Source organism: Galeopterus variegatus, unplaced genomic scaffold, assembly GCF_000696425.1.
Source record: "Galeopterus variegatus unplaced genomic scaffold, G_variegatus-3.0.2 Scaffold663, whole genome shotgun sequence".
Taxonomy (NCBI): domain Eukaryota; kingdom Metazoa; phylum Chordata; class Mammalia; order Dermoptera; family Cynocephalidae; genus Galeopterus; species Galeopterus variegatus.
Genome location: NW_007726774.1, coordinates 320,852 through 332,877, shown reverse-complemented (window position 1 = coordinate 332,877; position 12,026 = coordinate 320,852). Strand labels below are relative to the sequence as shown.

General features: G+C 52.7%; 1 pseudogene; it reads right to left on the bottom strand.

Annotated features, from left to right (window-relative positions):
- Positions 1 to 12,026, bottom strand: part of LOC103589237 — a 13,407-nt pseudogene continuing 1,381 nt past the window's right edge.

The window sequence follows — 12,026 nt, the reverse complement described above, 5'->3', positions numbered from 1 at the left end:
CTAGTCCCAACTCCACCACTTGGCTCACATCCGCGGAAGCTTCCTGCTGTGCTGTGCTAAAATCTAAATGGTCAGGCCGTCCGAGCACAGCATCAGGATGAAGCAGAGACCCAGCAGCATCCACTGTCTTCTGGCAGCCTCGTGGGGCTCCATGGTCATCCCTAGGAAGTTGGCAGTGGGCAGTGTGCTGAATATCATTCTCTTCTGGTCCAGTGCCCATTTTTCCAGGGAATACAGTCTGCAGGCCAGCCCCAGGACCACCAGGAACATGACGAAGCTCAGGGCCAGCAGCAGCCACTGCCCAAAGTTGGCCTGGTTAGGGCTCAGCTCCAGACTCAGAAATGTCACTTTGCTTCTTTCTTTTTCTGTGGAAGACATGGGAGTCTCATAGAGCAGGTGGAATGGGGAGGGGCCCCTGGGGTTCCCTGTGGCTGTCTGAGAGGCTCTGACTACCATTGGCTTTCTTCTGCAGCCTCAGGCACTACCTTCCAAGCCACAGGTAAGGTAAGGGCATTGCTGTGGAAAGAGGCTGAGAAAGAGGAGGAGAAGGGAAAAAAGGACGAGATGGGCACAGATAGAGTTACATACCCCAAGCAGCCAGCAGTAGCTCCATGCAGGGGTCAGGAGGCAAGCTGCTGACCCTCTGCTCAGATGCTAGCCTTCCAGTTAGCTAGACAGTATGCAGGGAAGCAACTGAGCTGGGGTCTGGGGTCTGGGCTTTGATCTTGGTGAGGCTGCACCAGCTTGGTACAGACAGGGTCACACAGCAGCAGAGCTGTGCTGGTTCATGCCAGGTCATAGATGCTATAAGGGTTAACCCATAGATGCTGGGTTGGGGTAGGGTCTAGCCCAGGGAAGGGTAAGGTGGACCCTGGGGCTGGGCCAGAGCTGGGGCTGGGGTCAGATTATTAAACCTTCAAATGAACAGCTGAAGTCTGGCCAACCCAGGATCTCTCCATGCCGTACATTTTCAGTCACCAGCCAGTTCAGCAGGGGGTTGAAGTAGGTCATAAGAGACTTCGTAGACACCTTGGACTGCCTAGTCAGCTTCAGCAGGACCTCTGGTCAGGGCTTGCTTGAGCCCAGCTTTAGCACATCCCTGGCGGAGTGGGTATAGCTCTGAGGCTGTGCGGGGGGGGAGGGGCATCAGTTCATGCTGCTGGGACCCCTCCATATGCCCAACCCTAGCCCCAGGGCTTTGCTAGCCAGAATCTTCCCGCAGAGTACAGCATAGTGGATATAATCACAGGCTTTGAAATAAGACTAACCTGGGTTTGAATCAAGACTAACCTGGGTTTGAATCTTGGTTCTGTCACTTAGTAGATGTAGGAGCTTGGGCAAGTGTATTAGTCCATTTCTGTGCTTATAAGAAAATACATGAAACTGCGTAATTTATAAGAAAACAAAATTTATTGCTTACAGTTTCAGAGGGTGGAAGTTCAAAGTCCAGGAAACACATTTGGCAAAGGTTTTCTTTGGTTGTGATTTTGTGCAACAGCGAAGCAGAGAGACTGAGTGACTAACCTCCTCATTCACTCTCTTTTTAAAGCCCTCCAAACCATGCCCATGACCAGCATTTTTAATCCATTCACTGTGGCATGGTCCTACAATCTAATCACCTCTTCAAGGCCTTACTTTTCAATTAACATAATAGGATTTCCCACCTTCAACAGTTACAGTGGGAATTAAGCTTCTAATATATGGATTTTGGGGGACACAATTCAATCAACCCACAGCATTCTGCCCCTGGCCCCCAAAGTTCATGTCCTTTTCACAGGTAAATACATTCATTCCATCCCCAAAGTCTAAGTCCAAAGTCTCAAGTTCCCATCTGTGAAATCAAAACAAGTTATCTACCTCCAAGGTAAAATGGTGGGACAAACAAAGGGTACATATTCCTGTTTGAAAAGGGAAAAATAGACCAGAAGAAAGGGATCACAGGTCCCAGACAAGCCTGAAACCCAGCAGGGCAGGCATTAAATCTCAAATCTGGTGAATCATGTACCTTGAGGCCATGTTCAACATCCTCTGCATGTTGGTGTGGGGGTTGGGTCCCCAAGTCCTCAGGCAGCTTCACTCCTGTGGCTTTCCTGTTCTTAGGCTATGCTTCACCTCTCCCAGGCTGGTGTTTCACTCTAGTAGCTCCACAGGTCTGGGGTCTCCATAGCAGCGCCACTCTCATGGCTCCACTAGGCATGGTGCTCATGGGGTTTCTCTGCTGCAACTCCGACACCACATTTCTGCTTGGCATCACTCTAGCGAAGACTTCATGTGGTGAATCCACCCCTGTGACAGATCTCTTTCTGGGTCCCCAGGATTTTCCATACATCCTTTGAAATTGGGGTGGAGGCTCCCAAGCCTTCAGAGCCTGCAGACCTAACATGATGTGGATGCCACCAAGGCTTCTGGCTTGCATTTTCCAAAGCTGCAGGTCCAGCCATACCTGGGGCCAATATAGCCACAGCTGGAGCAGCCAAAGCAGCTGGGGAGCTGGTGCAGAAAGCAGCCTCCTGAGGTTGCTCTGGGCAATGAGTCCATGGAGGGTGCCTCAGGCATGTTTCCCAAGATCATTCTGTCTCCCTAGGCCTTTGGACCTGAAATAGAAGGGTTGGCCCCAGAGGCTTCTGCAGTGCCTTCAGGTCCTTTTTCCTCTTCTCCTGATAATCCCTTTCTTTTGTACTAATCTTCTTAGCACCATTGCATTTTTCTTCTGAAAATGCTCTCTGCTTTTCTACTACCTGGCCAGGCTGCAAATTTTCCAAATCTTTACGCTCTGCTTCCCTTTTAAATTCTGGCTTTATGTCATGCTTTTGCCACCATAACTCAATGTAGGCTATTACAAGTAGCCATGCAGCTTCCTTAATGCTTTGCTGCTTAGAAATTTCTTCTGTCAAATACTGTGGTTCACAACTCTTAAGTTCCAACTTCCACAAAGTCCCAGGGCATGGACAGAAAGCAGCCAAGTTCTTTGCCAGTTCATAGTAAGGGTGATCTTTGCCCCAGGTCCCAGTAAGTCCTTTCTCATTTACATATGACACCTCCTTAGAATGGTCTTTACAGTCCATATTTCCACAAACATTCTGGTTGCCACCATTTAATCAATCTCTAAAACATTCCAAACTGTCCTTGGTTTTCTTGCCTTCTGAACTCCCACCAGCAGCTAGGATTTTTCTAGCCTGCTCCTCCAAATTCTTCCAGCCTCTCCTCAATACCCAGTTCCAAAGCCACTTCCACATTTTCAAGTATTTGTTATAAGCAGCACCCCTCTTCTCTGGTACCAATTTTCTGTATTAGTCCATTTCTGTCGCTTATAACAAAATACACAGAACTGGGTAATTTATAAGAAAATGAAATTTATTGCTTACAGTATCAGAGGCTGGAAGTCCAAAGTCCAGGGAACACATTTGGCAAAGGCTTTCTTTGGTGGTGACTTCAGTGACAGCGGAGTATGACATTGTGAAATGGTGGAGCAGAGAGAGTGAGCAACTAACCTCCTCATTCATTCTCTTTTTAAACCCTCCAAACCATGCCCATGACCACCATTTTTAATCCATTCACTATGGCATGGTCACTGTGTGAGGATTACATCACATGATGATGAAGGAGGCTCTGTAGTTTATAAACATCACTTAATACACAACTGGGAAAGAATGAGAACTAAGGGTCAATGGATCCTTGGCAGAAGCCACTGGGAAGAATGGAGTCAAGATACTAGAGAAATGGAGGAGAAAAGCTGTCAAGATAAAAAGACAAGAAAACAAAAGCAAAACAAAACCACAACTAACTTTAGGTAAGAGAATTTTACCAGATGCTGGCTCCTGGGGAAGAGGAAGGACATCGCAGGGGGAAAAGCTTCCACCACTGAGAATCCACCAATTTAGAAACAGTTTTTCGGGCTGGGTGGGCAGGGTGTTTGACCAAAGCGCAGCACATGAGACCAGAGAGCAGCAAAGGTGGCACCTGGGCACTGCCTGGCGCCCTCCACTCCAAAGTGACGACACCCCCCGTGGACAGGCCACAGCTGGCTAGGTGAGACAGGGAGGTTGGGGAGCTTAGACCAGGTCCAGTTCAACCCTCCTGTACCAACAGAACCAGCTCAGAGCCCAGCCCAGGGCAATGGCACTGAAAAGATGAATCAAAAGTAGCAAAATCAAGTTTTATGATACATTAGGCAAAAGAGCCACCAAGAATCTTCCCCTTCCCTTTATCCCCTGCAGGGACCTGCCTCCCCTCTCCCCCCACAGTCTGACCCCACTCTGCTGCCGTTTCATCCTTCCCCAAGCTCAGGACATACCCCCTTCTCAGAAACCTCTTCTCTGCTCACTGCCTCGAAAATAGTATGCAGGGTCCTAAGCCTGGAATTCAGGTCTTTGCTGCCCAGGGGTCTGGGCGATGACACAAGAGGACTGGCTACAAGCTTTGGTGCCATGTCAGACCCTGGGAGCCCTGCACACCCTGGGTGGGGTGAGGGAGGGAAGTGGTGGGAATGAATGAGGTCAAATGCCCCACCAATCAGGTGGGATGAAGGGGGAGTTAAAAGTGAGTTGATGTTATTTCTTGCACGCCTGAGTCTGGGAACAGAGATCCCTCCTTGGTCCCCCCCCCCATGACCTCCTAACCCTCTTTGCATGTTCACCAAAGCCCTTTCCCACAGCTCTGGCTCTTTTCTTGTATTATGGAATTTATTTATCCCATGAATAGAGCAGCTAGTCTGAATGGGCACAAGTAAATATTTGCTGAATGAATCAATGGTGGGTAGCCAGAGACATGAACACAGAGAGCAGAGGGGTGCCCTTATGTTCAACACAGTAAGAGAAGCTCAAACCTAGGAAGTCAATGAGAATAAGCTCGTGTGATGTGAAAAGATGGAAGCACAAATAGACTAGGGAGACAGGAGTCACGCAAGGTACAGCCCTCCCTAGGAGCAAAGCCCAGGGGATCAGTCCTGCAACCCCATCTGGCCTGGTTGGTTATAGACAAACTGCATGGTAGAATCTCAAATATGCTCATTAAATTTGCAAAGGATACTAAATTATGTGGCAGTGTTAATCCTCTGGGAGACTGGAATAAAAAGATGACCTTGACCATTTAGGGAAATGGACCTATTGAAATCAGTTGAAATTCAACTGGGAAAAGATGAAGTGGGTGGGCGGGCTCTGCATCTCAGTGGTTAGAGTGCTGATCTTGGAACCAGTAGACCTGGATCTAATCTCACCAGGTTTTGTATTCTTTGATGGAGGCAACGCGATGAAAGATAATGTTGTAGAGTCAGTTCTGGGTTCAAAGCATGACTTTGCTTCTTGCTATATCAATGACACACAATCAAGCCACCTCTCTACCTTCAGTTCATCATTTATAAAAGGCAGAGAATAATATTCACTTTGCAAAGGTAAGAGCTGCTAACATGATACACTGTGAGAGCGCTCATCAGAGAGCCCAGCCTCTGGTAGTAATGCTTCACACTTGTAGTTCAGGTACTCTACCCCCTCCAGGTTTGCTTCAAGATCAAAACCCAATGCCACAGAGGCAGGAATGGAAAGGGTGGGCTAAATACTAACTGCAGAAAAAAGACTGGGGGGCCAAAGTGGACCACAGGCTGACCAGAAGCATGTCAAGAGGCTGGTGTGAAATCCACCTGGATCAGCCTGGGAACTGGATCCGGGTACCTCCAAGAAGAGGTAGGAAAAGCAGAGTACACCCAAGGGTGCATGAAACGCTGCTGAGAGGATAGGCAAGCACCTTGTAAGGGAAGAATAAGAGGATTCAGATATTGGAAGACTTATCCTTTTGCAAGGTCTACAGCACTGGCTTCACACCTGGGGCAGTCTGATTGACTGGCGTGTGCAAGTGTGTATGTGTATGTGTTAGCAGGAGAGGCTAAACAGTGTCTCTGACCATGGCGGCCTGCACAACACACAAGAGGAAATGGGCTTTGATTACTGTAGGAGAGACTGCAGGCTGACACGAAGAAAAACTTCCACTAGAATGTAAGCTCAGTGAAGCCCTTCTCAGGGTGCCCAGGGTGGCCAGGTGAGCAGGGCTCCCCGCAAGGGAGACGGGGGCAGCTGAGGACAAATGCAGGAGTAGCACACTCACCCCAGGAGCTTCCCAGCTATCTTGGAGTTGTAGATGTCACACTGGTGCAGCGGACCTACATGGCCTGAGGCCTTGCACAGTGCTCCATGGAACTGGAACTGGAGCACTAGGCTGAGGAAGTACCTAATGGAGAAATGTGAGGGCAGGCTGGAGAGCAGAGGTGAGGAGTGGGAACCCGGAGCCACTTGGGACCAGGCGGCAGCAGCAGTCACCACCTGGTGGAGGCTCCTCAGGTAAGGCCCTTCCTTGGTCCGGCCCTAGAGTACTGGAGGGCCCTTCTTCTCTGGCCTTCTTAATGAACAGTCACCCCAGCCCTTGACCCTCTTTTCTGCCCTCTTCTAGGGGACAGCAGGGATGATTTAGAATATTCCCACCAGCTCTGCCCTCTGCACAGGATCTTATGTAAAAGCTCAAAGGATTCCAGGGCATGGCCCTTAGAAGACTGCACAGCCTGATGGGAGGAGATGGGAAGGGGTGCAGGGCGGCATTTGGACCTAGGCCCTTCCTGGAAATCCTTAGCCCAGTCCCCATGTTCCCTAGCTTCCAACTTCCAGAACTGGCTCTGCTGACAGGGCCCAGACATTTACCATATGTAGGGCACGCCGGCAGAAATGTGGAACTCGGCACCGGGATCAAAGTCCTCCTCTGACTGAGGAATGGGGGACACAGGCCCTGGTACTTCAACCTGGCAGGGGAAAGGCAGGAGACTTGCTGGCAGTGCCTGGCAGGTTCTCAGAGTCTTTTCCTTTTGAAGTATTTGCATGTTTGTCAAAACCAGACCTTGCATGCGGAGGACACTTAATGCATTTTTATTAAATCAATTAAAACACATGGGATTGGGAATCAGAATAAACTAATAGTTCACACTGAGTGCTTCCTCTGTACTAGGAGCCATGCTGAGCTCTACACAATAGACTCAACACTCACTCAACATTGTCCTGGTCTCTGGAGAGGGACCAGCGAGGGAACGGGAGAGGCAGGGTCCCTGCTTATATCCTAAGGTGGGGGACAGACTGTAGACCAATAAGCAAGGTCATTTCATCTAGTAAGAAGTGCTAAGGAGAAAACAAAGTAACATCTGTATGGGGTGACACTACTATTATTCCCATTTTACAGATGAGGAAGCCAAAGTTTAGAGAACAAGGAACTGGCTGCAAGATACAGAACAAGCAACTGGCAGACCCCAGTAACCTGAAGCTCTGGTTTTGCCCCTCTGAGCTGCGTGACCGTGGGAAAGTTACTGTTCTCTGTAAAGTGGGGATAGAATGACTCATTCTGGGGATGCGACAAAGTCTCTGAAAGATTCGTCATTTCATTGTTGGCTCACTGGAGCCTCTGGAGTCCTCTGGGGTCATCAGGGTGTGGGGATGTCATTCTCCTGGTTGACAGGGCTGTCTGAGGGCCAGGGAGTGACCCCCTCTCACTCAGCCTCAGTTCCATCCACTGGGTGGTGGTGGGCATGGCTGGCAGAGGAAGGAGAAGGGTCCCTGCAGGCATCTTGGATGGGGGGTGCCCTTGGAGGGGCACAAGGTCAAGTCTGCCAATCCCAAGAGTGAGACCCGCTCCTGAAGTAAAGGGGCGGGGGCGAGAGGACCACGAGGAGTGCCCACTCTGCCACCCGCTGGGGTGCTGCGTGAACTTGGCTGGTTTTGTGACTTCTGTGAGCTTTGGTTTCTTCTGTGAGATGAGCATCTTGAATGACCACAACACAAGGTGGTTGTAAAAGTTCAAACAAACGTGAGGGCCTGGTGCAGAGCTAGCAGGCCACACGTGGGCGCCCCAAACCACGCTGTGACTGGCAGTCTTGAGCCAATCAGTCTGATGCCTGATGGATTTGGAGCAGGCCTGGCCATTTATTATCCAGTCAAACAGCCAAGTGTCTGTGCTGAGGTGTGACACGGATGCCCCCATGTGGGAGTGGTGCTGCCTGACTGCTGGTGGGCTCCTTTGGCAGGCTGGAATGAAGGTGTGGGGGATGCAGAGGGGCAGGGCCTGCCTCTCTCCCATGGGGACTCTTTCCCCAGGAGAGAAAGTGCTCAGGCTCTCACACATCCCTTCTCCTAGCCCCACTGGTGGGAAGAGGAAGAGCGGGAGGCATGGGAGGGTCTGCCTGGTGGTCAGTGTTCTGCTCCTGGAGAACCCCAGTTGCAACCATTGTGGGAGCTTCCCAGCCACCCAGGGCGCAGGACCACTGCCAGGGTCCCTTTTTCACAGATGAGGAGACTGAGCCTAGAGAGGTTAAGAGACCTGCAGTGCTGGGGCCAGATTCAAGATGAGGCCTCATGATTGCCCACGCTGGTGTTGTCACCATAGCATGTCCAGTGACAGCAAACAGCCAACACTGCCCTGGGGCTTCTCCAGGCCCCCAGGTCACGAGCATGGCATGACCCACTCTGCTCCCAGAGGACAGGCCAGCCACACTTTCAGTGGCAGGTAGTAAAGCCCCACCCCACTGAGAACTCAAGGCAGCCTCCCTCCCCACCTGAGGCTCCACCACTCCTGGTTGTAGACATTCTTCTGGATGGTGCCATTAAAGGCCTTCCAGCGAAACAGGTCCATCAGGTAGGCAAAGGGATGAAGGTGATCTTCTCCAGGGCAATGCCCATCAGGAAATTGACTTCGTCCTCTGGGGAGGGCATAAGGGCAACCGGGAGACAGCTCCTGGCTCTGCCTTCCCTTGGCCTCGCCCAGAGAGCTTTGGTGTCACCCAGCCCCAGTTGCATCCCCAGGCTCGGCTGCCCTCCTGTTGTCCTCTTGGTCTCCATCACCTGCGTTCTGGTGCAGGAGGCTGAGCAGGCCTATGGTGAGCAGGTGATTGTGGGAGGAGGCCGAGAGGGTGATCACCGACGCCACGGCCTCTTCAAAGGCTGGGTTGGCGCCTGCGCAGAAGATCACAGAGAGGTTCTTGTACTGGAAGAAGTACTGGATGTGGCCCATCTGGTGGAAGATGGAGAGCAGGTCTTCTGTGGTCACCTCAGTGCACTTCTTTATCCTAAGGTTAAAGGACAGGGGTCAAGGAGCATGGGGACGCGCTGGGGAGGATTCTTCATTCAGACTCTGTTAAGGGACTGGGATGTGCAGGCTGGAGGCCAGGAGGGCTTGGCTGCTGTCCTTTTTCCTTCCAGGCCCCACATCCACCCAGTCTCTTCTCTCGCATCTGCCTCTCCTGCTTTCCCGGGTCACCACCCCCACCGTCCACACCTCCTAAGACAGGCAGACATGGGACAACAGAAGGTGGGACTTGAGTGTGGCCAGCAAGCACCTGACATCATCGCCCTTGTAGCAGTTCCAGGCAGAGGTCTGGCACTCTCCCTCCCGCCCATCAGTCGGCCTCTCCAACATAGACTTTTTCCAGAAATCAGGTGGGGTGGGCAGCAGCTCCAAGGAGGTGAGGAATTTCTCAGCCTCTTTAAACATTTTCTTCAGGGCTGACCCCATGGCGCACTCGGGAGAGTGCGGCGCTGGGTGCACAGCAGCGCTCCCGCTGCAGGTTCGGATCCTATATAGGGATGGCCAGTGTGCTCACTGGCTGAGTGCGGTGCGGACGACACCAAGCCAAGGGTTCCGATCCCCTTACCGGTCACACACAAAAAAAAGACAAAAAAAAAAAAAACATTTTCTTCAGATCCCAGTGCTGTGGGGAAGAGGAGGTGTGTGGGAGCTGCCCTATTTGCCCAGGGGGTGCCAAGGGGCAGGGCCAGACAGAGGCCGAGGGCTGACCTGGCCTTTCATGATCTTCGTGGTGTCCTCAGGGATCTTCTCTGGGAAGGGCAGGACCAGGTCTAAGAGGTTGACCCAGGACTGGGCCCACATGTTTCCTGGAAGGGGAGAGGGGAGCACGAAGAGGAGGCAAGAGACAGTCTCTCCCCTTAATGAGGACCCACCTCTGCCCCAGCCAGGCCTTTACCCAGGAGGTGGGCGGGGATGGGGCCCCTCGGGTTGATGAGCTGGGGCCCGCAGCGGCAGTGCAGGCCCAGCACACGTAGGTGTGCAGGTTCAGGTAGAGCGGCTGCAGCTCCTGCTAAAGCTGCTCCATGTCCTGCTCCAGGGTGTCACACTCATATTTGGAGCACCACAAGGCCCCCATGTCTTTATAACCTAGGACAGGAGACAGGACATGCTAGACACTCACCATCTCACCCTATAGCCTTGGCTTAGCAGGTAGGAGACCCAGTCATCTTCTAGGGAAGCCACTTAACCTCCCTGATCCTCGGGGTCTTCATCTGCAAAATGGGAATAATACCTCCCAAAGCTGCTGTCCATGTTGGATCAGGTCAGTGATGGAAAGTGCGCAGCAAAGCCCATGATCTGAGCTGCTCACCATGCCTGCGCCGCCCTATGTCCCCTCTCACCCTGCCTCGGCCCCCCCGCCATCCATCACCCTGCCGCCACCCTGGCTTCTTTCAGATTTTCCAAAACACTGGCTCTTTCCCGGTGCGGAGCTTCTGAGTAGGAGACTCTTTCCCTCCTGGCCTTCCCTGACCACTTATCTGAAGCAGGTCTCTCCCTGTTCTCTCTCTGCAGCCCCTTTGTCTGCGGCATCTGCCCGAGGGGTTATTAGAGAGAGAGATGTCTTTACGTGAATGAGGTCCATCTCCCCACAGGACTGTAAGCCTATGAGGGCAGGGGCCTTGTCTGTCTTTTCAGCCACATAACGGCAGACCCTCGCAGCCCCAGCACACAGTAGGTGCTTTATCAGTGTTTGTGAAGCTTAGCTGCAGGGCTCGTGGCTCCTATCTCCAGGGTCCTACCGCCAGCCCTTGGCCTCTGCAGACCCCGCTTCGCCCTTTGCTGGCACTGCTCTGAGACCTGTGTGGTGTCCGGCCTGCTCACCATTGAGCTGAGCAGCCTTGTTGCTGAGCTCCACATGGCGCTCGAAGGTGGTGTGGATCTCAGGACCTACAGCATCTCACCAGCCCTGCCAGGCCCACAGCAGCTCCTTCTCGTCCCTGGAGGTGGCCATGACTTCTTTGAGTTCTGTGCCCAGAAAAGGAGACATGTGGGACCCCACTCCCACCTGCCTCTGCCCTCACCCACCCAGGGTGCCTCTGCAACAAGGCAGCATGGCAGGGGCTGAGAGGCCCATGGAAGGTAAGGACACAGGGGTGGGGCTTGGGCACTCACCAGGCTCCAGGGTCAGGCAGGGCCCCTCACTGAGGCACACCTGGGCCATGCTGTACGTCATCTCCATGTGGGCCAGAAGCTTGTACTGGGGGGGCAGGTGTCACCCAGGACAGGCCCATGCCCTTGGTCCCTTGCCCAGTGCTTGCCCCACCAGCCAGGAGAGGTGGGCCTGGCTGAAGCACATCCCCCGCCTCTGCTCCCCTCCTCCCCTGGAGGAAGTTCTGGTCCTGCCCACCAACCTCCCTCCTGCCCCAGACACTCTGGCTCCCCCACCAGGCCTGGCTTCCCCCTACCCCCCACCACCACCAACCCTGGGGCAGAGGAGTGTGTGCCTGGAGGCTTGGGGGCTCCATCTGTCACCTCATGGAGCTCGTCCTTGGGCAAGGCCGCCTTATCTATCTCCTGCGGCTTACACAGCATGCGCTTCACAGCTGGGTCCTGGAATTGGGTGCTCTTAAACAGGCGGGCTCATTTGCCAAAGTATGCCATGAACTGGGACCTCTCTACTCTATATCCTTTTGCAGCTAGAAAGAGGGACCATATTTGTCATGGGAGGTTGGGCAAGGGGGTATGGGTCCCACATTGAACCCCAGGGCCATGGCCCCCCCAGCCCACCCCCTGAGATTCATTGAAGATTTGCTAAGAGGGAGAGGGAGAAACCTGGGTCCCCAAAAGCAAGGAGGTGAGGTTTATAAGGGAAAAGAAGCAAGAGATTCTTGCCCAGAGAAAGTTGAGGGCCACCAGGAGGCATGGGGCTTGCAGCCCCTATGGCATGTACTTTGGGGCTTCCCTCTTTTCTCTAGCTC